The sequence below is a fragment of the Pelophylax lessonae genome (assembly GCF_965119305.1).
Source record: "Pelophylax lessonae genome assembly, chromosome: 13".
NCBI lineage: Eukaryota > Metazoa > Chordata > Amphibia > Anura > Ranidae > Pelophylax > Pelophylax lessonae.
In genome coordinates this window covers 95,896,146-95,915,350 of record NC_138780.1, presented here as the reverse complement: position 1 = coordinate 95,915,350, position 19,205 = coordinate 95,896,146, and the positions used below count along the sequence as shown (strand labels likewise).

The following is a 19,205-nucleotide window of genomic DNA, read 5'->3' as shown; positions in this document are numbered from 1 at the left end:
ACCCTATCCTGGTGTAAGATCAAAAATGGCTCTTTACAAGAAAGCTGCTAAATCTGACATCCTCCTTGCCAATGTTACTGCAGCCAAAAACACTAATTTTCTTGTCAAAAGAACCAGGGGAATATGCCGAATGGGCTCAAAGGGTTGCTTCTGTAGGACCGCCAGAATTAAGTTTAAATCCTAAGGACACAAGGGTAGCCTAACTGGCGGAAGCATACGAATTACCCCTTGTATAAAGGCTCTAACTAATGAATGTGAAGCAAACGGTCATTGAAAGAAAACTAGAAATCTACCACTGATTGTGCCTAAGGCCAGTTTCATTTCTACCCCTATTTGCAAAAAAGCTAGCATTATCTCGATTACATATTTACGGTGATGCCACTTCCTGGCCTCACACCAGGAAATGTAAGACCGTCAGATTCTGTAATATATGTTCCTAGCGTTTATCACAGTAGAAACTACAGGACCAGAGATTCCCAGCTCCCTCAAAATCCTGGCTTCAATAGCCAAACCGTCAAATTTAGAGACTGCAAAGCAGGATAGATGATCGGACCCTGAGAGAACAGGTCTGAACATAGTGAGAAGACCCATTGCCTTCCCACCGCCAACCTTATAATTTCTTCTGAGCAAAGCTGGGGACACCAGGATTACTGTTTTTCCTTCTTCCTGAATCCTGCGCAGAAGTCATGGCAGCAGCTGGACCAGGGGAAGGGCACCTGAACTGATTCCAGGGAGTCACTAAGGTTCCTACTGCAAGGGGATCCCTGGTCCTGGACACAAACCTGTGCAGCTTGTTGTTGAACCTGGATGCCAACAGATCTATGTCCAGTATCCCCCAGTGCTGCAAAATTGATGAAAAGATCTAAGGATCTTGAGACCACTTCCCTGGAAACATCTGCTGGCGACTCTGCCTGCCAGTTCTCTACTCACGGAATAAAAACTGCAGACAGGCATGGCACAAATGTCTCTGCCCAAGATAGGATGTGGCCCCCCTTCTTCTGGGCTGACTGACTTCTGGTGCCCCCGATGTGGTTGATTTAGGCCACAGCCATGGCAATCCTGTAGTCTGGTAGTCCAGAACCTTAGAGTCAGGCAAACTGCTCGAATTTCCAGGATATTGATGGGCAAACTTCTTTCAAACCAGGACCATTTTATTGGACAGTGGTTTCCTCCAGAACCACTCCCCATCTGGAGAGACTGGCATCCGTGGTCACCACCTTCCAGACCAATGGTAGAAAGGACTTCCCCCCTCTCCAAATTCCTTGTTATCAATCACCAATCTAGACTCTGACGCACCTTTGGTGAAAGAAACATGTGATAGTCTATAACTTGGATCTTTTTGCTCCAGGCCAATAGAATGTTGTTCTGTAATGGTCTGTGTTAGGAACGCTTCCTGAGCACACTGATGTGCTGTCATGAGTTTGCAATCTAAAGGCTTAACCTAGAGCAGACTAATTGCAGTAATTGGCAAACAGGCTGCCTTATTTAAACAGCTCAGCAGCACTGTGTCTTTGCTGTCTTGTCTGCAGCTCCTCCTGTGTTCCTGAAGCCTGCTTCCTGTTACCTGTTTGATACCCGGTTTGACCTTTGGCTTGTGCCTGACCTTGTTGACCTGCTGCCCGTCCTGACCCCCGGCTTGTTTGACCATTCTCTCAGATCTCCCTTGTCTGCTTATCTGAATTCGGATCTTGACCGGTTTCTCCCTTGGTGGGGCGACCCTGAGGACTGCGACCTGGTATCCACACGCAGCAAAGTCCATCCTCACCACTAGAGGCTCTGGCGAAAACCGGTGGATACTTAGATTCCGCACCTCAGGTTAGCCTGTGTCACTTACCTTGGGGGTTCCTGTCTAAACTCCGCCCTCCGGCACACGTGGGGCCTTCCTCTGCCATCAGGCTACCACTTGTATCCCCAACAGTAGAAGACAGCCATGACGGAGCCTGCAAGAGAAGCCTCACCGTTGGAAGAGATCTGCCAAACCTCGCAGCACTGTCTCAAGCCGTAAAGTCGCTTCAAGACGGCTACACACAGCTAGAGGAACGGCTGCGCTCTACAACACTTCAGGGGGATCCTCCTGTATTATCTGCTTCCTCTCCTGCTGCAGCACCCTCTGGACCTGCTTCTGGTCCTACCGTAGTGATGCTGCCACCAGAACTTCGAGTTCCTGCTCCCGAAAAATATTCCGGGGATCGCGGTAAATTCCGCGCATTTCGCAACGCCTGCCAGCTGTATTTCTCCCTGCAACCTCAAACCTTTTCTTTGGAGGCCACCAAGGTGGGGTTTGTTATCTCCCTGCTCCTAGGCGAACCCCAGTCCTGGGCTCATTGGCTCCTTGAAGAGGGCAGCCCCCATTTAAACTCCTTACGGTAATTTTTTGAGGCCATGGCACAGCTCTATGATGACCCGCAGCGATCTTCCACCGCAGAAGCTGCGCTTCATGTTCTTCAGCAGGGTCGCAGGCCCGTAGAAGACTACGTCACTGACTTCCGCCGCCTCAGTTTCGATACGTCCTGGAACGAAGCAGCACTCCGGTATCAGTTCCGTCTTGGCTTGTCTGAAGGACTGAAGGACAAGCTGGTGCGGGTAAGTGTCCCCGACGCCTTGGAAGATTTGATTTTCCACGCCATTAAATTCGGCTACGGGAGCGCAGAGCAGTTCAGACCAGCCTGGACGCTACCACAAGTTGCTCCTCCTGCATACTTTTCTTCCGCTGGGTCAGCTCCTACCAACCCCGCTCCCGCTGGAGTCGCCTCAGACACGCCTGAACCTATACAACTTGGGATCATATGGCCCGCTTTGTCCCCGGAGGAGAGACGCTGTCGCCAGTTGGGTAACCTGTGCCTGTATTGCGGTGAAGCTGGCCACTATGTGCGCTCCTGCCCGGCAAAATACCATAAGTTCCTGTCGGCCTCACCATCCAGTTGTGTGGCATCTGTTGCCAGTTCCTCCCACCTAGCCTTTCCTGTGTCATTACAGCTTCCAGAAGGACCCGTTCCAGTTACAGCAATCATTGACTCGGGAGCCTGCCGTTGTTTCATTGATCGCTCGTTCGCCCTGCAACATGGCGTACCTCTCCGGCTCAGGACCCAGGACCTCACCATCTTCCTGGCTGATGGCTCCCACATCAAATCCGGGCCCGTGACCCAAGAAACGTTTCCCCTTCCTATGGTCTCCTCCTCCGGCCATAAGGAACTGATTAGCCTGGATGTTATCACATCCCCCTTATTTCCCATTATCCTGGGATTACCGTGGTTGCAAGCACATAACCCGCAAGTCAATTGGAAAATAGGCACCATTTAGTTCCCATCTCTTTACTGCAAGAATTCCTGTCTACCCGCTCCTCCTGAATTCCCCAAGATTCTGTTCTGTCTTGAATCCGAACCTGATGTATGTTCTGTGGTGCCCAAAGCATACCATGATTTCCTGGACGTATTCAGCAAACGGGGAGCAGAGACCTTGCCCCCCCCACCCCCACCGTCTATATGACTGCCCCATCCACTTGCTCCCAGGAGCCGAAATCCAATTCGGCCGGATTTACCCGTTTTCTGAACGTGAGCTGGATGTATTAAAAGACTATGTAAACGAAAGTCTGAAGAAGGGGTTCATCCGTCCCTCTACCTCTCCAGCAGGGGCAGGTATCTTCTTCGTAGAGAAGAAGGACCACACCCTCCGACCCTGCATCGATTATAGGGATTTAAATAAAGTTACTATTAAAAACCGTTATCCCCTTCCTCTAGTCCCCGAACTCTTTCAGAGACTCAGACCTGCCGTCCTGTTTACGAAGTTGGATCTTCGTGGGGCGTACAACTTGGTGCGCATCTGAGAGGGTGACGAATGGAAGACTGCTTTCCGCACTAGATTCGGACATTTCGAATACCTGGTAATGCCATTTGGCCTTTGTAATGCGCCTGCCACGTTCCAACACTTTGTGAACAACATCTTCAGGGATTGATTGGATATCTTCGTCATCGTATACTTGGATGACATCCTAATCTTCTCAACATCCCTAGAGCAGCATGGCGAGCACATTCAAAATGTCCTCGGTCGCCTTTGCCAGCATGGTCTCTATGCCAAGGCCGAGAAGTGCGCTTTTGAGCAGAACAGTATCCTGTTTCTGGGGTTAATAATTTCCACAGATGGAATAGAGATGGATCCTCAGAAGGTCTCTGCTATTCTGGACTGGCCACCTCCATCAGACAAGAAGGGAGTACAGCGCTTCGTTGGCTTCGCCAATTTTTATAGGAGGTTCATTAAGGGGTTCTCTAACATCATAGCCCCTATTACTCACCTTACTAAGAAGAACGTCCGCTTCCAATGAACCCCAGAAGCTAAGTCCGCCTTCTCGGTTCTTAAAAAACATTTTTCCTCTGCCCCTATCCTGAGTCACCCGGATCCTGCCTTACCCTATCTCCTGGAGGTAGACGCATCGGAAGTTGCGGTCGGGGCAGTCATCTCCCAAAGACAGGGAACTAGAGACTTAACTCACCCAATAGCCTTCTTTTCCTGGAAATTCTCTCCCGTGGAGAAAAACTATGATGTTGGGGACCGGGAACTCCTGGCTATCAAAGCCGCTCTCGAAGAGTGGCCATATCTACTGGAAGGAGCATCACACCGATTCTTATATTTACCGATCATAAGAACCTTGAGTACTTAAGATCTGCAAAGCGACTGAGACCTCACCAGGCCCGATGGGCACTCTTCTTCTCCAGATTCTGGCTCCATATTACCTATCGGCCCGGGTCAAAAAATGTCAAACCGGATGCCCTGTCCCGGATGTTTGATAATCCTAAAGAAGATTTGATACCCGACACTATCCTGTCAGAGAAAAACTTCCAGCTCCTGCTCACTAGGCTGAAATCCCATCTTGAGCAAGCCTCTGCCAACATTTCCGGTCCACCTGGGATACCCCTGTCACGCTAGGATGGTTTGTTGTGGGCTAAGGACAAAATCTTTGTCCTGGAGGGAGTCAGAGTTTTGGTTCTAGCTGCCTGTCATGACCACCCTCTGGCTGGCCATTTTGGCATTCATAGGACCCTTGACCTCATGCAACGAACCTTCTGGTGGCCTGATATGGAAAAAGACTGCAGAAGTTATGTGTCTTCCTGTGTTTCTTGCTCCAGGAGTAAAACCACCAGAAGTAAGGCGTGGGGTCTCCTCAGAGCACTCCCCATCCCTGACCGGCCCTGGCAAACTATCGCCATGGACTTTATGGTGGAACTTCCACCTTCGGCCGGGAGCTCCGCCATTTTTGTGGTTGTAGACCGGCTTACTAAGATGGCCCACATTCTACCCCTCAAAGGTACCCCCTCTGCAAAGGAAACTTCAGAAGTCTTCATTAGGGAGATTGTGCGACTCCACGGGGTACCCACGAACATTATCTCGGACAGAGGGGTACAGTTCACGTCCCGCTTTTGGAGGGCCTTGTGTAAGCTACTAAAAATTGAATTATCTATGTCCCCAGCTTACCACCCACAGACGAACGGGCAAACAGAGAGGACGAACCAGACCCCCTGGAACAATATCTCCGGTGCTTTACCACCTTCGTCCAGGACGACTGGGTAGCATTACTACCATTTGTGGAATTTGCCTTTAATAATTCAAGACATTCTGTCTGGGCAATCTCCCTTCTTTGCCAATTATGGGTTTCATCCTACCTTTCTGCCCGACTTCCCATCTGATTCTGGAGTGCCCGCAGTTCAGGTCACCATTGACTTCTTCACGAGTAACAACAAACTTCTGCAGGACACCTTGGCCAAGGCTCAGCTAGCGTCCAAAAGAATCTTTGAAGGGAAAAAGAGGGGAGAACTGATGCTCCAACCAGGTGACCAGGTCTTTTTATCCACAGCTAACCTCCGCTTGGCCTGCCCATCCAAGAAGTTGGCTCCCAGGTTTATCGGCCCATTCCCCGTTAAAAGACTCAATACCATGTCCTATGAGTTATCCTTACCTGATACCCTACGGATCCATCCTGTGTTCCATGTCCCTCTTTTAAAACCCGTGATTCCCGACGCCTTCCCCGGCAGAAGCCCTGGACCTCCGGAACCAGTGATGGTGGATGGCAACATCTAGTACGAAGTTGAGGCTGTACTTGATTGCCGGAAAAGAGGTAACCAGCTTCAGTTCCTTATTAAATGGAAGGGTTATGGGCCAGAAGAGAATTCCTGGGAACCTGAGAGGAACATTCATGCCGCAGACCTGATCCAGGCGTTTTTTCTTGCCCATCCTCAGAAAAGCAGTTTGTTGGGCACCCGATGGTTGCCCTTAAAGCGGAGTTCCGGCCACAAAAAAAAAAATTCAATGAACATATCCCCGGGACCGTCAGGGCTAGTGCATTCCACAATGGCTAGCCTCTGATCTGTCCCGGTTCGCACTTACCTTTTAGAAGAAATACTTACTTTTAAAATTTCTTCTCCAGCGCTGCCATCTCAGGTGTGGGCAGCTTGAAGCCAGCGCGATCCTCTTCCACGTCCTCTTCGGTCCCACGATGCACTGCGCCGGCCCCGCCGTCACTTCCGGGTCTGCAGTGCCATCCCTGCACAGCTTCTGGGCATGCCCAGAAGCTGTTTAGCAAGGTATGATGCCCCTGACGTCGGGGCCGGTGCAGGCGCATTGATTCCTGGGAGCGATGACGTTCAGCTCCCAGGAATCATTGCAAAGTGGAAGTGACGGCGCGGGCCGTGCGGCCGAGGGAGGAAGTGGAAGAGAGGTGAGTATTTTCTTTCTACAATTACAAGGTAAGTAAAAAAAGAAAAATACTAACTATCCATTTCTTTTTCAGGTGAGCTAGAGCAAGCGGATGGCCCAAAATCGACTATGTCGATTTTGTGGCCGGAACTCCGCTTTAAAGGGGGGGGGCAATGTTAGCAACGCTTCCTGAGCACACTGATGTGCTGTCATGAGTCTGCAATCTAAAGGGTTAACCTAGAGCAGACTAATTGCAGTAATTGGCAAACAGGCTGCCTTATTTAAACAGCTCAGCAGCACTGTGTCTTTGCTGTCTTGTCTGCAGCTCCTCCTGTGTTCCTGAAGCCTGCTTCCTGTTACTTGTTACCCGGTTTGACCTATGGCTTGTTCCTGACCTTGTTGACCTGCTGCCCATCCTGACCCCCGGTTTGTTTGACCATTCTCTCGGATCTCCCTTGTCAGCTTATCTGCCTTCCGATCTTGACCGGTTTCTCCCTTGGTGGGGCGACCCTGAGGACTGCTACCTGGTATCCACACGCAGCAAAGTCCATCCTCACCACTAGAGGCTCTGGCGGAAATCAGTGGATACTTAGATTCCGCACCTCAGGTTAGCCTGTGTCACTTACCTTGGGGGTTCCCGTCTGAACTCTGCCCTTTGGCACACGTGGGGCCTTCCTCTGCCATCAGGCTACCACTTGTATCCCTAACAGTCTGGCACAGAACTGAGCATAAGGAACTGCTTCGAATGAAGGCACCATTATTCCATGCAAATACATGCAAAGACGTACGGAAGGGTATTTCTTCCCTCTTACGATCTATAAGAGATCCTTCACGGCCTTGACCTTTCTTAGCGGCAAAAATACATTTGCCTTCACACTGTGTCCACAAGGACCCAAATATTCTAGATCCTGAACCGGCTGCAAAGCCAAATTTGCCAAGTTCAGAATCCAACCCAGATGTTCCAAAAACTGAACTGCCCAAGACACATTCTGGCTTAGCCTTCAGGCCGACTGATCTAGGAGTAAAAGATCGTCCAGGTATCCTACAACTGCTTGCCCTTGAGATTTTAGTATTGTCAATACATGAGCCAGAGTTTTTGTGAACACTTGCGGAGCCGTGGCTAACCGGAAGGGCAAAGCCACGAACTGAAAATGATAGTCTCCCACTGCAATCCGCAGAATCCTTTGGTGGCCCCTGAAAATTGGCACATGTAGATAGGCATCTTTTATGTCTATGGATGCCAAAAATTCTCCTCTTCGCAGAAAAGCAACGACGGAGTGAATTGACTCTATTTGAAACATGCAAATGTTTAAAAACTTTCAGGGCTTTTACATCCAGAATAGGTCTCACATCTTTGTTTGGCTTGGGGACTATAAAAAGATTTAAATAGAAGCTCCTAGATTTCTTGTCGGCTGAGACCTCTGTAAATCATTCCAGTTTGTACCCCTGTGAGACCATTGGAGACAACCCAGCTGTCTTGAATTACTTCTTCCCAGGCGTCTGAGAACTGTAGTAGTCTTCCCCCCACCTGACTGAGTGGGGACACTCCTTCGGCAGGTAGATTTAAAGCTAGGCTTGGTAGGCCTCTGGACCCAGGGCTTCTTCTGCCCTTGACCTGAAGGTTTGCCTCTAGACCAAGATGGCTGAGCCGGTCAAAACTGCCAAGAATTAGAAGTACTGGGAACCGGAGCATTAGACACCCTTAAAGAAGGACGTTTACTCTTACCTTTTAACTGGTAGAAGCGCACTCATCCCCCCTTAAATCTTTTGGATATATTTATCCAGATCATCACCAAATAGGCATTCCCAATGAAAAGGGAAACCAGCTAGCAAGGTAACTCCGCAGACCAATTTTTCAACCACAAGATTCTGCGCATATGTACACTCAGAAAAGCAAAACAAGACAACTGCTTTATGAAGTCCTTAAGGGCATCTACTGCAAAACACAAAGCGCGAGGCAAATCTGCTAACTCTTCAGCAGACTCCCCCAAAGCAGAAATGCTCTCAGCTAAACATTTAACACAGTCTATCAAAGACTGGCAAACTCCTATAACTACAACTGCTGGCTGTGCCGCAGCCACAGCAATAGCAAAAGAAGCCTTTAGTAAAGATTCCAATTTCTTATCTGCTAGATGTTTAAAAACCTGGGCATTGTCCACAGGACAAGTTACATTTCTATTCACAGAAAAAATAGCAGCATCCACTGTTGGCATACTCCATTTCGTTGTACATTTTTCCTCCATAGGATACAACAAAGAAAACCTTTTGGGAGGAACAAAAACCTTATCAGGGTGATCCCAGCATAAACTACCACTCTAAAAGTGGGTGCAAAGGGAAAGCCTGGGAATTCTGTGGTGGGCGTAAAGAGCCCAATGAAGAGAAAGACTTCACCAATCTCTAAAGGAGGTAACTTAAATCCAGTCCGGACCATTTCAGTAAGGGACTGAACTAACAATCTCTGAGAATCTCTGATTCCTCAGATCCTGACTCATCGAAAGTGGAATCCTAAGCTTGACCTTTTTCTAGGTCATTTACAGGTACTTTTTCCACATCCACTGCCCAATCCTGTACTAAAACAGGGGGGCTGTGGTGAGGGGGATCTATCATGTTTCCTTCCTCTTTGCGTCACTGAAGCAATCATACTAGCTATCTTTCCCTCAAAGCCAGCTAAAGCGGATGCCAACTCGTCCTTTGTGACGTAGGCTGAGACAGAAACACTAGAAGTAGCTACTATGCATGACAACCATAATGGCTCAGATTGGTCAGTCGCCTCTGGCCTCTCAGGGGAGGTTAACACAGAGAATGCACGGCTACGATCTAGAGATCGACCGATTATCGGCAACACAGATATATCGAGGGCCGATTTGCACTTTCCCCGATATATTGGAACTGGCCTTTGGATTACCGATATTGTGGATATTGCCGTGACGTCATCGCGTATGTTGCTACGCCTCTCTGCGCACTGGGCAGCTTCTGCGGCCTTCTTAGGGCGCCTCCCTCAGCCTTGTCGCAGTGTGTTTTACCTGCCGCTGCCACACTGGAGTCTGCTCTATCTGCATGCTGTGCACACTCGGACGGACTCTGGACAATGAGTGATCTTCAGTCACAGACACAGTGCACGTTGTGTAACACAGCCACCGTGGCCACCCACAACCCACAGCTGCCCGGTGCCAGCCAGCCACCCAGACCCACAGGCCTACCAGCCAGCCACAGGCCCTGCCTGACTGTACCTGCCAGCCAACTACCAGCCCTGGGCCTGTACCTGCAACTTCCAGCCACCCACCACACGGTGCCAGCCAGCCAGCCACCAAAGGGTGCCAGCCAGCCACCCACCACAGGGTGCCAGCCAGGCGGCCACCCACCACAGGATGCCAGCCAGGCGGCCACCCACCACAGGGTGCCAGCCAGGCAGCCACCCACCACAGGGTGCCAGGCAGCCACCCACCACAGGGTGCCAGCCAGCCACCCACCACAGGGTGCCAGCCAGCCACCCACCACAGGGTGCCAGCCAGCCACCACAGGGTGACAGCCAGCCACCACAGGGTGCCAACCAGCCAGCCACCCACCACAGGGTGCCAGCCAGCCACCCACCACAGGGTGCCAACCAGCCAGCCACCCACCACAGGGTGCCAGCCAGCCACCCACCAAAGGGTGCCAGCCAGCCACCCACCAAAGGGTGCCAGCCACCCATCACCACAGGGTGCCAGTCAGCCATTTTGTTTAAGCCTACATTAGTAGTGTCTTTTCAAGTCTTAATGGAGATGGATGGAGATAGAAAAATTAAAAGTGTGGTCTGGGACTATAGCCCCGTACACACGTACTGATCGTCGGCCGTAAATATTCGGCCGACGACGGCCGATTGTAGGCTTGTTAGTATGATGCTTCCGAAAGCGCATTTTCGGCTGAACAGAATCTGTTGTGCAGGCATTAAAATTTTTGTTGGCCAACACCAGAACGGCCGATTGTTCGTCAGTCAGCACAGATTTCGGCCGACAGACAGCAGATTAGCAAGACTGGGCATGCTCAGAGAAGAAAAAAGACAAGGAAAGTTAACCATCACATGACATCACTTCTGCAGTCGGCTGTTGTTGGCCGACAAAATTCGTGTGCAGTCTTTTGCAGTTTTCAACAGACACGACAGCCCTGGACAAAAGACGGCCGATCGTTCGGCCGACAATCAGTACGTGTGTACGGGGCTTATTTCTCTTCTCCATCTCCAGGAAAATACGCAGCACTGTGCAAGACAGGCAAAGACAATGTAAGAATGGGATCAATAACTGCAAAAACCAAAAATACATCAAATCTTTGGGCCCATCTAAGAGTTCATCATCTTGAATTGTATAATGCAGGAGAGAAAAAACAAATGAATCACAAGGTGACACATCACTATCCCAGGCAACAACAGATATGTTTCAGAAAAAAAAACAGGTGGCTAAAATCAGATGGAAGATCCCACATGATGGACAGAGTAATCACAGAGATGATGGTCACTGATAACCAGCCATTTACAATGGTGTCTGACTATGGATTTAAGCTGCTCGTGTCCATGCTTGACCCAAGGTACACACTGAAGAGTGACAATTTTTATCGAAACAAAATGCTGCAAAAAATTCACCAAAAGGTTGTTCAGAAAGCAAAAGCTATGCTGACACCAGAGAATGCTGGCAACTCACTCTCATTCACGACTGACTGCTGGTCAGGACAAACAGAATCACTAATGAGTCTTACATGCCACTTCATTGACAGCGGATGGACAAGAAGGCATTTGGTGTTGAATACAAAAGTGATGCAAGGATTCCACACTGGTGAGTGCATTAGAGAAATGTTTCTAGGCATGCTAGAAGAATGGGTAATCACCAAAGACCAAGTGATGCTTGTGCTGCGATGCAGTGGAGTGAACATGGTTAAAGGTATGAGACTTGCTGAAGTGTCAGACCTCAGTTGCACGGCACACACCCTCCAATTTGTGGTAAATTATGGTCTGTCAAACCAGAAAGCATTGCTTGACATTATAAGCATGCTGAAGAAGTGCGCAGGCCATTTCCACCATTCTATTCTTGCCAAGCTATATAATTTAATGTAGTAACCCGCCCTCCACTCTTGGTTCAGTGTTCGTTCCTGTCGGCTTCTGTGGAGGAACCGACAGACTTGTCCTTTCTACTTCCGGTTCATTACCTCCCTGCTGCACGGCGGATTGCGGTGAGGCTGCCCAGCCAGGGAGCCCACGCCATTTGCGGCATCACCCGGTATTGCCGGTATCCAGGACTGCCTTCACCATTATACAGGACCCAGATGCGATTATCCTTCATCTTGCATCTTCCATCGGATTCACTGTGGGGACTGTCCTTTTGCACCATGCATGCTGTCTTATTGGAATACCTGTTTTTAACATGTAAGTTACTACATTAAATTATATAGCTGTTCATCTACCTTTATGACTTGGCGCCCTTGTTCTTTTTCTTTGTTACATATTTGGAGGGTATCCCTACCTCTTGAGGAGCTGCCTGTCTAATCTTCACCCCAGTACTCTGATTTGGACTTTTTGTACTCTTTCATCAGCAAGGATCCATCCACTCGGGATCGCATGATTGAATAGGACTTCTATACATTTGAGGTTCTTGTATCTTGTTTGCCCTGTAATATTTCCATTGTCACTTAATTCAATTTATATTATATATATATATATATATATATATATTTTTTTTTTTATTTAATTTATTCATTTATCCATTTAATGTTATTTACATTTATTTGTGATTTCATCTGTGGCACCACTGGTCATGTGGTCCCCTCCAGAGTGGTCCAGTGAGCGCTGATCCACTGACTTAGGTCAGTGTGTGTCTTTTTATTCACTATTCTTGCCAAGCAGCGAGTGAGGTGAATTCAGGAAGACTTTGGCTTACCCAAAAACAACTTGTTACAGGCTGTTACAACACAATGGAATTTAACGCTACACATGTTACAAAGGATGCTGGAGCAGAAGCGAGCTCTCACTATATATTCTGGTGAATATGGACTCGGAGGACATTCTTGCCCTACTATTGATCAGTGGGACATAGTAGCCAACAATATTGAGACGCTCCTACCCATTGAGGAAGTGACACTGGAGGCGAGTCATTACGATTCATCTGTGTCCTCTGTCATCCCATGAGTGAGAGTGCTGAAGATGCTTCGTCAACGGGAAGGACCCAACACACGTAGCATTAAAGCATGTAGGCAGGCCATGAGGGACAGCCTCGCCAAACGGTTTGAGAAGCACGAGGAGAATAAAAATGTTGTGCTTGCATTTCTTTTGGATCCTCGATACAAGAACCATCCTTTCTCTTCTGATGATGTATTGGCCAAGGCAAAACAATGGCTGACAGAAGAGATTCAAGTTCAACAGAAGGTGCAGGAGGTTCCTGACGAAAATAAAATGTCAAGAAGAGAAGGTTTCTGATGTGGAAGAGCAGGATGCAGGATAAAAATGTCCAAAAAGACAACCGACAGAAGAGAATTCATTGTGATGAAATAGATGCCATGTTCAGTGTTTTATTAGGGTCTTATGCGGGGCATTCATCAGAATCTTCAATAATGATGAACTTCATCTCTACAGCTGCAAGAAAAAGTATGTGAACCCTTTGGAATGATATGGATTTCTGCACAAATTGGTCATAAAATGTGATCTAATCATCATCTAAGTCACAACAATAGACAATCACAGTCTGCTCAAACTAATAACACACAAAGAATGAAATGTTGCCATGTTTTTATTGAACACACCATGTAAACATTCACAGTGCAGGTGGAAAAATGATGTGAACCCCTAGACTAATGCTATCTCCAACAGCTAATTGGAGTGGGATGTCAGCCAACTGGAGACCAATCAATGAGATCAGATGGGAGGTGTTGGTTACAGCTGCCCTGCCCTATAAAAAAAAAAACACACACCAGTTCTGGGTTTGCTTTTCACAAGAAGCATTGCCTGATGTGAATGATGCCTCGCACAAAAGAGCTCTCAGAAGACCTACGATTAAGAATTGTTGACTTGCAAAAAGCTGGAAAGGGTTATAAAAGTATGTCCTAAAGCCGTGCAGTTCATCAGTCCATGGTAAGACAAATTGTCTATAGATGGAGAAAGTTCAGCACTGCTGCTACTCTCCCTAGGAGTGGCCATCCTGTAAAGATGACTGCAAGAGCACAGCGCAGACTGCTCAATGAGGTGAAGAAGAATCCTAAAGTGTCAGCTAAAGACTTACAAAAGTCACTGGCAAATGCTAACATCCCTGTTAGCGAATCTACAATACGTAAAACACTAAACAAGAATGGATTTCATGGGGAGGATACCACAGAAGAAGCCACTGCTGTCCAAACAAAACATTACTGCACGTTTACAGCAGTATTGGCAAAATATTCTGTGGACAGATGAAACCAAAGTTGAGTTGTTTGGAAGAAACACACAACACTATGTGAGGCGAAAAAGAGGCACAGCACACCAACATCAAAACCTCATCCCAACTGTGAAGTATGGTGGTGGGGCATCATGGTTTGGGGCTGCTTTGCTGCGTCAGGGCCTGGACGGATTGCTATCATCGAAGGAAAAATAAATTCCCAAGTTAATCAAGACATTTTGCAGGCGAACTTAAGGCCATCTGTCTACCAGCTGAAGCTCAACAGAAGATGGGTGTTGCAACAGGACAATGACCCAAAGCATAGAAGTAAATCAACAACAGAATGGCTTAAAATGGAAGAAAATACGCCTTCTGAAGTGGCCCAGTCAGAGTCCTGACCTCAACCCGATTGAGATGCTGTGGCATGACCTCAAGAAAGCGATTCACACCAGACATCCCAAGAATATTGCTGAACTGAAACAGTTCTGTAAAGAGGAATGGCTGACCATTGTGCACGTCTGATCTGCAACTACAGGAAACGTTTGGTTGAAGTTATTGCTGCCAAAGGAGGTTCAACCAGTTATTAAATCCAAGGATTCACATACTTTTTCCACCTGCACTGTGAATGTTTACATGGTGTGTTCAATAAAAACATGGCAACATTTCATTCTTTGTGTGTTCTTAGTTTAAACAGACTGTGACTGTCTATTGTTGTGACTTAGATGATGATCAGATCATATTTTGTGACCAATTTGTGCAGAAATCCATATCATTCCAAAGGGTTCACATACTTTTTCTTGCAGCTGTATTTGAAGGAACCAGTAATTGACAGAAAAATTGATCCTCTTCAGTGGTGGAAAGAAAATGAGGCATGATACAAAAGACTTGCTTCTCATGCTAGAAGATACCTTTCTGCTCCTCTTTCCTCGGTACCAAGTGAGAGTGTTTTTAGTGAAGTGTCAGCAATTTATGAAAAGAAAAAGTCGTTTAACTGGTGAACATGCTGAAATGTTATGTTTTCTGCACTATAATATTGTTCTACTTAACTGGGAGTATTGATTTGAAAGTGTAGTAGTTTTTGTCCACCAGTCCACTCCAAATCTCCAATACACTGTCTAGCTTTTGTCTAGCTATTTTTTCTAGCAGTTTTGCACTGACTGCAATGCGCTGCAGTCAGTGCAAAACTGCTAGAAAAAAAGCTAGACAGTGGATTGGAGTCAGTAGACTACTACTGCAGTAGTGCGCCACTCACTGCTGCAATCATTTTAAATCATCACTGCAGTAGTGCAGTAGTGAATTAAATTATTACAGTGAGTGAGTGCCATACTGCAGAGGTAATCCACTGACTCCAGTTCAATCCACTGTGTAGCTGTTGTGTTGCCTAGCTTATTTTCTAGCAGTTTTACACTGACTGCATTGGAGTAGTGATTTAAAATGAGTGCAGTGATTGAGTGCACTACTGCAGCAGTTTATTATGCATTAATGCACAATCAGAATGATGTGAAACTAAATGTCGCTGAAATTGAAGTTTTCCTATCAGTTGTCATGCAGTTCTCTAAGGTGTGAAGAAAGACCCCTTAATGTTAAAAATGTTAATAAATAAAGTTTTACATGTTCAGTAACAGATTTGTGTCGAAATTCTTGTTTATTTTGCAAAATTGTAAATGTCCAAAAATATCGGCCGATGCCGATATGCATTGGCCAAGATATCGATATCGGTATCAGCAACGAAAAATCGATATCGGTCGATCACTACTAGGATCTTCCAATCCTGACGGCGGCATACTTGTACACCCTTCTTGCTGTGCTCCCCCCCCCCCACCCCCCACTCCTCTTTTGGGAAGACATTGTTCCAAACCAGAAAACTTGAGGTACCGCTTTAGTGTACTCAAACCTTGTGCTAAACTGTAATCAGTTTATCGCAATTCATAGCACAGTTACCCCACAATACCAAACCTGTTGCATCCATCCACTAACAGTGACTCACACTCCCAGCTGTAACTGCTCTGTTTCCCATTCAGCTCCTTACAGGTGCCCACGCTGCCAGGAACACTTCCTCAAATGCTGCGGCTGTCTCTGCCCCTTACTGCCCCTGCACAGCATGCAACATGCACGCACCTTGCATCACAAACACAACTCCAACTCTAAATACATATCTGTACCGAAAACCATTCCCACACCGGCATGTTCTGCCTGTCCGCATATACAGCGGTGAGAACAGCCACCTAAGGTGCTGGGTGTGAGACCATGTGCGCGGACAGAGAATTAAAGTTTCGCTGCCCTCGTTGAAGAAGTCGGATATGATATAGTATCAAGTGGAAGGAGCCCCTGGTAAATGGTCTATTTAGCGTGGAGTTGACAGGCGAACATTGGTGTCTCCCATGACATGTATTTGAACTGTTTTTACGTGAATTGAAGTCTGCTAACAAGTGAGTGGAATATATGATGTTTTTAATAAACCTTTCGTTTAAACGTTATTACGCTATTGGAGGTTTTCTGTTTCTTACCCCCACATATATACATGAGAGGAGCCTTCACTGAATAAACAAGCCGATCCGGGTCGGATGATTTATTATTGGTGACATGCTGTTTATGCCTGATCCATGAAAGTGGGGAGGCATTGTGAGTCTCCAATTCAGCCATTTTCTTCCCAACACAGTGGTGGTGGAAAACAAGGGTGTTCCCTTTAATCTACACTAATAACAACTCCTTGTGGATGAATGCTTCTTTTCATTTGTTTCAAGTGCATTATGGACTCTTGATGGACTATGTAGACTGATTTTTATGAGTTTAGGAGATAGTTGTTTTATCCTGCTAACCATAATTTCGAACTGGTGCATCAGTGTCATTGGTGGTTCAGTTGAACCTTTGATTGAATTGATAACTATAGGTGGCATAAGGTTACCACCATTCCTGCACTACCGAAATTTGTATCTATTACTTTTTTGTTTTAGATTGATTTCATTTTTGTTACAAAGTTCCGCTGCCAGCCAAGCTTTTCAGGAAGGCCAGCTGAAAAATGTGAGGAATTCAAGGTATGTATACCACAGCTGAATTAGACATCAATGCCCTCTAGTGGAGACACACATCATGGCACCCAGCAAACTGTAAATGTTATTTAGGTAACAGTGCACAGTTTTAAAATAAAATTACTTACCAATCCCGCCACAGGACACTGCTTATAGCTAGAATCTAACCTTCACCCCTCATGGCGGGTCCTGTCATTTGTGGACCTTCAAGGACCGGGTCCACCTATAAATTTGGGGCCACTCCCTTAAACCTGTAGAGCATCCTGTCAGATAGCCTTTGGATTCAGACTTTTCCAAGGGTCCGGATCCCAGGGTCCAGCGCACAAGGGGATCGCATTACAGGCAACACCTCAAAGTCCACCATCTACCGAGGCTCAGGTACCAGCCATTTTAGTATTTCACTATCCGGATGGATCCAATCACATAGCCTCTTGGATCCTGCAGGATCTTTATCCGGGACCATAACATTTCCTTAGAATAGAGAGCTTCTCTAACCATGACCATAACCTTCAAGACACTAGTGAAAAAAAATGAGGTACTTCCTGTATGGGAGGGGTTATATGGGGGGGGACTTCCTTTCTTTTTGGTTTGCCAGTGTCCATTTACCTATAGGTGGCGTATAAACCAGATGGTAATTATTATGGCTGCTCTGTGTCCCATGATGTACGATAAAGAAAAATAATACAGCGTATACCACTGCGACACAACTGATATTGAAAGTGAATGTTATTGGAAAACGGTGTTAGGTACCTGGTAACTCTTTTTCGAAGAAGTCTTCCAGGGCAGCACCTCAGAGATAAGCTCCTCCCACCTAAAACAGGAAACACATTAGTCCCCCATTATAAAAATGTCAGTCATACCTTCAGCCTCAGTAATATCAAAGTACCGAAGGAACCCTCAAGTAAGCTCTTTGAATCCTCAAAGCCCCTTTAATAATGTTGTCTAGGGTGGGAACGGATGCTGCCCTGGAAGACTTCTTAGAAAAAGTTACCAGGTATCTAACTCTGTTTTCTATAATCTTCTTAGAGCAGCACATGAGAGAATGTCTCAAGCAATACATACTAGGGAGTGGATACAGTTTGGAGCACCTTGCAACCAAATATCTGGTCCTGACTGAACAACTGGTCAAAACGGTAATGCCTTGCAAAGGTATTGAAACTTGACCATGTCGCTGCCCTGCAGATCTGCTCCGGTGTTGCTTTGGCTCTTTCTGCACTTGACGATACTCAAGCTTTTTGGTAGGATGGATGGATCTGGTGTGAGAATAATCCTATCTGACAGAATTAAACAATAAATTTTCTATCATAAATAGAGCCTGAATTTCGCTGACTCTTCTTGCTGATACCAGCGCCACAAGGAGTACTGTTTTTTGTGTAAGGCATTTATCCAAACTATCCTCCAATGGTTCTAAGGGTGCCTAGAGGAATCCTTTGAGTACCGTGGCGAGGTCCAATGTTGGAGTTCTGCTGCACCTCATGGGTGTGGCTTTCCTTAATGAGAGAAGGAATCTCTTTATGAGCATGTCTTCCGCCTGCCTAATATCCAGATGGGAAGATAGGGCTACCACTTGAACCTTCAAAGTGGTATGAGAAAAGCCCTTGTTCGCTCCTTCCTGTAAAAAATCTAAGATTGGCGGAATATCCCTCTTGTCGGGGGGGGGGCCCCTTTTGTTCTCGTACCAGAAGACAAACTTTTTACTCACTCTCTCATAAAAGGCTCTACTCACCGGTTTTCTGCTGGCTTAGATGGTGTCAATCACCCTGCTGGACAGACCTTTGTTCTGCAACCTCGTCTTTTCAGGCACTAGGCAGAATACTTCATAACCTGGTGGCTCGGATGGCTGATCAGCCCTTGTGACAGGAGGTTCGGCATGTCTGGAAATATTAGATGAGGCTGTACGCCGAGGTTTCTTAAGTGACTGAAGCTAGATCCCCTTTGGCTCGAGCCTGCATGGGAGCTCAGAGATAGTAGTGGCTTTACTTCGTACACGTTTTGCCCCTTGGAGGTGATGTCTCCCTCCCATGACTTCACCCACAGGCCTCTCCTAGTTGAATTAATTAGGCCAGTGGTTCTGGCCGACAGCCTTACAGATTCTGCCGACGAGTCCGCCAGGGAAGCTGCT

The 19,205-nt window shown here is 47.0% G+C and overlaps 1 protein-coding gene across 2 annotated transcripts in view; it reads right to left on the bottom strand.

The window, feature by feature from the left end:
* The window catches only part of HEATR5A (HEAT repeat containing 5A), a 277,280-nt gene that overhangs the window by 208,845 nt on the left and 49,230 nt on the right, over positions 1 to 19,205 (bottom strand). The gene's annotated exons all lie outside the window — the stretch shown is intronic.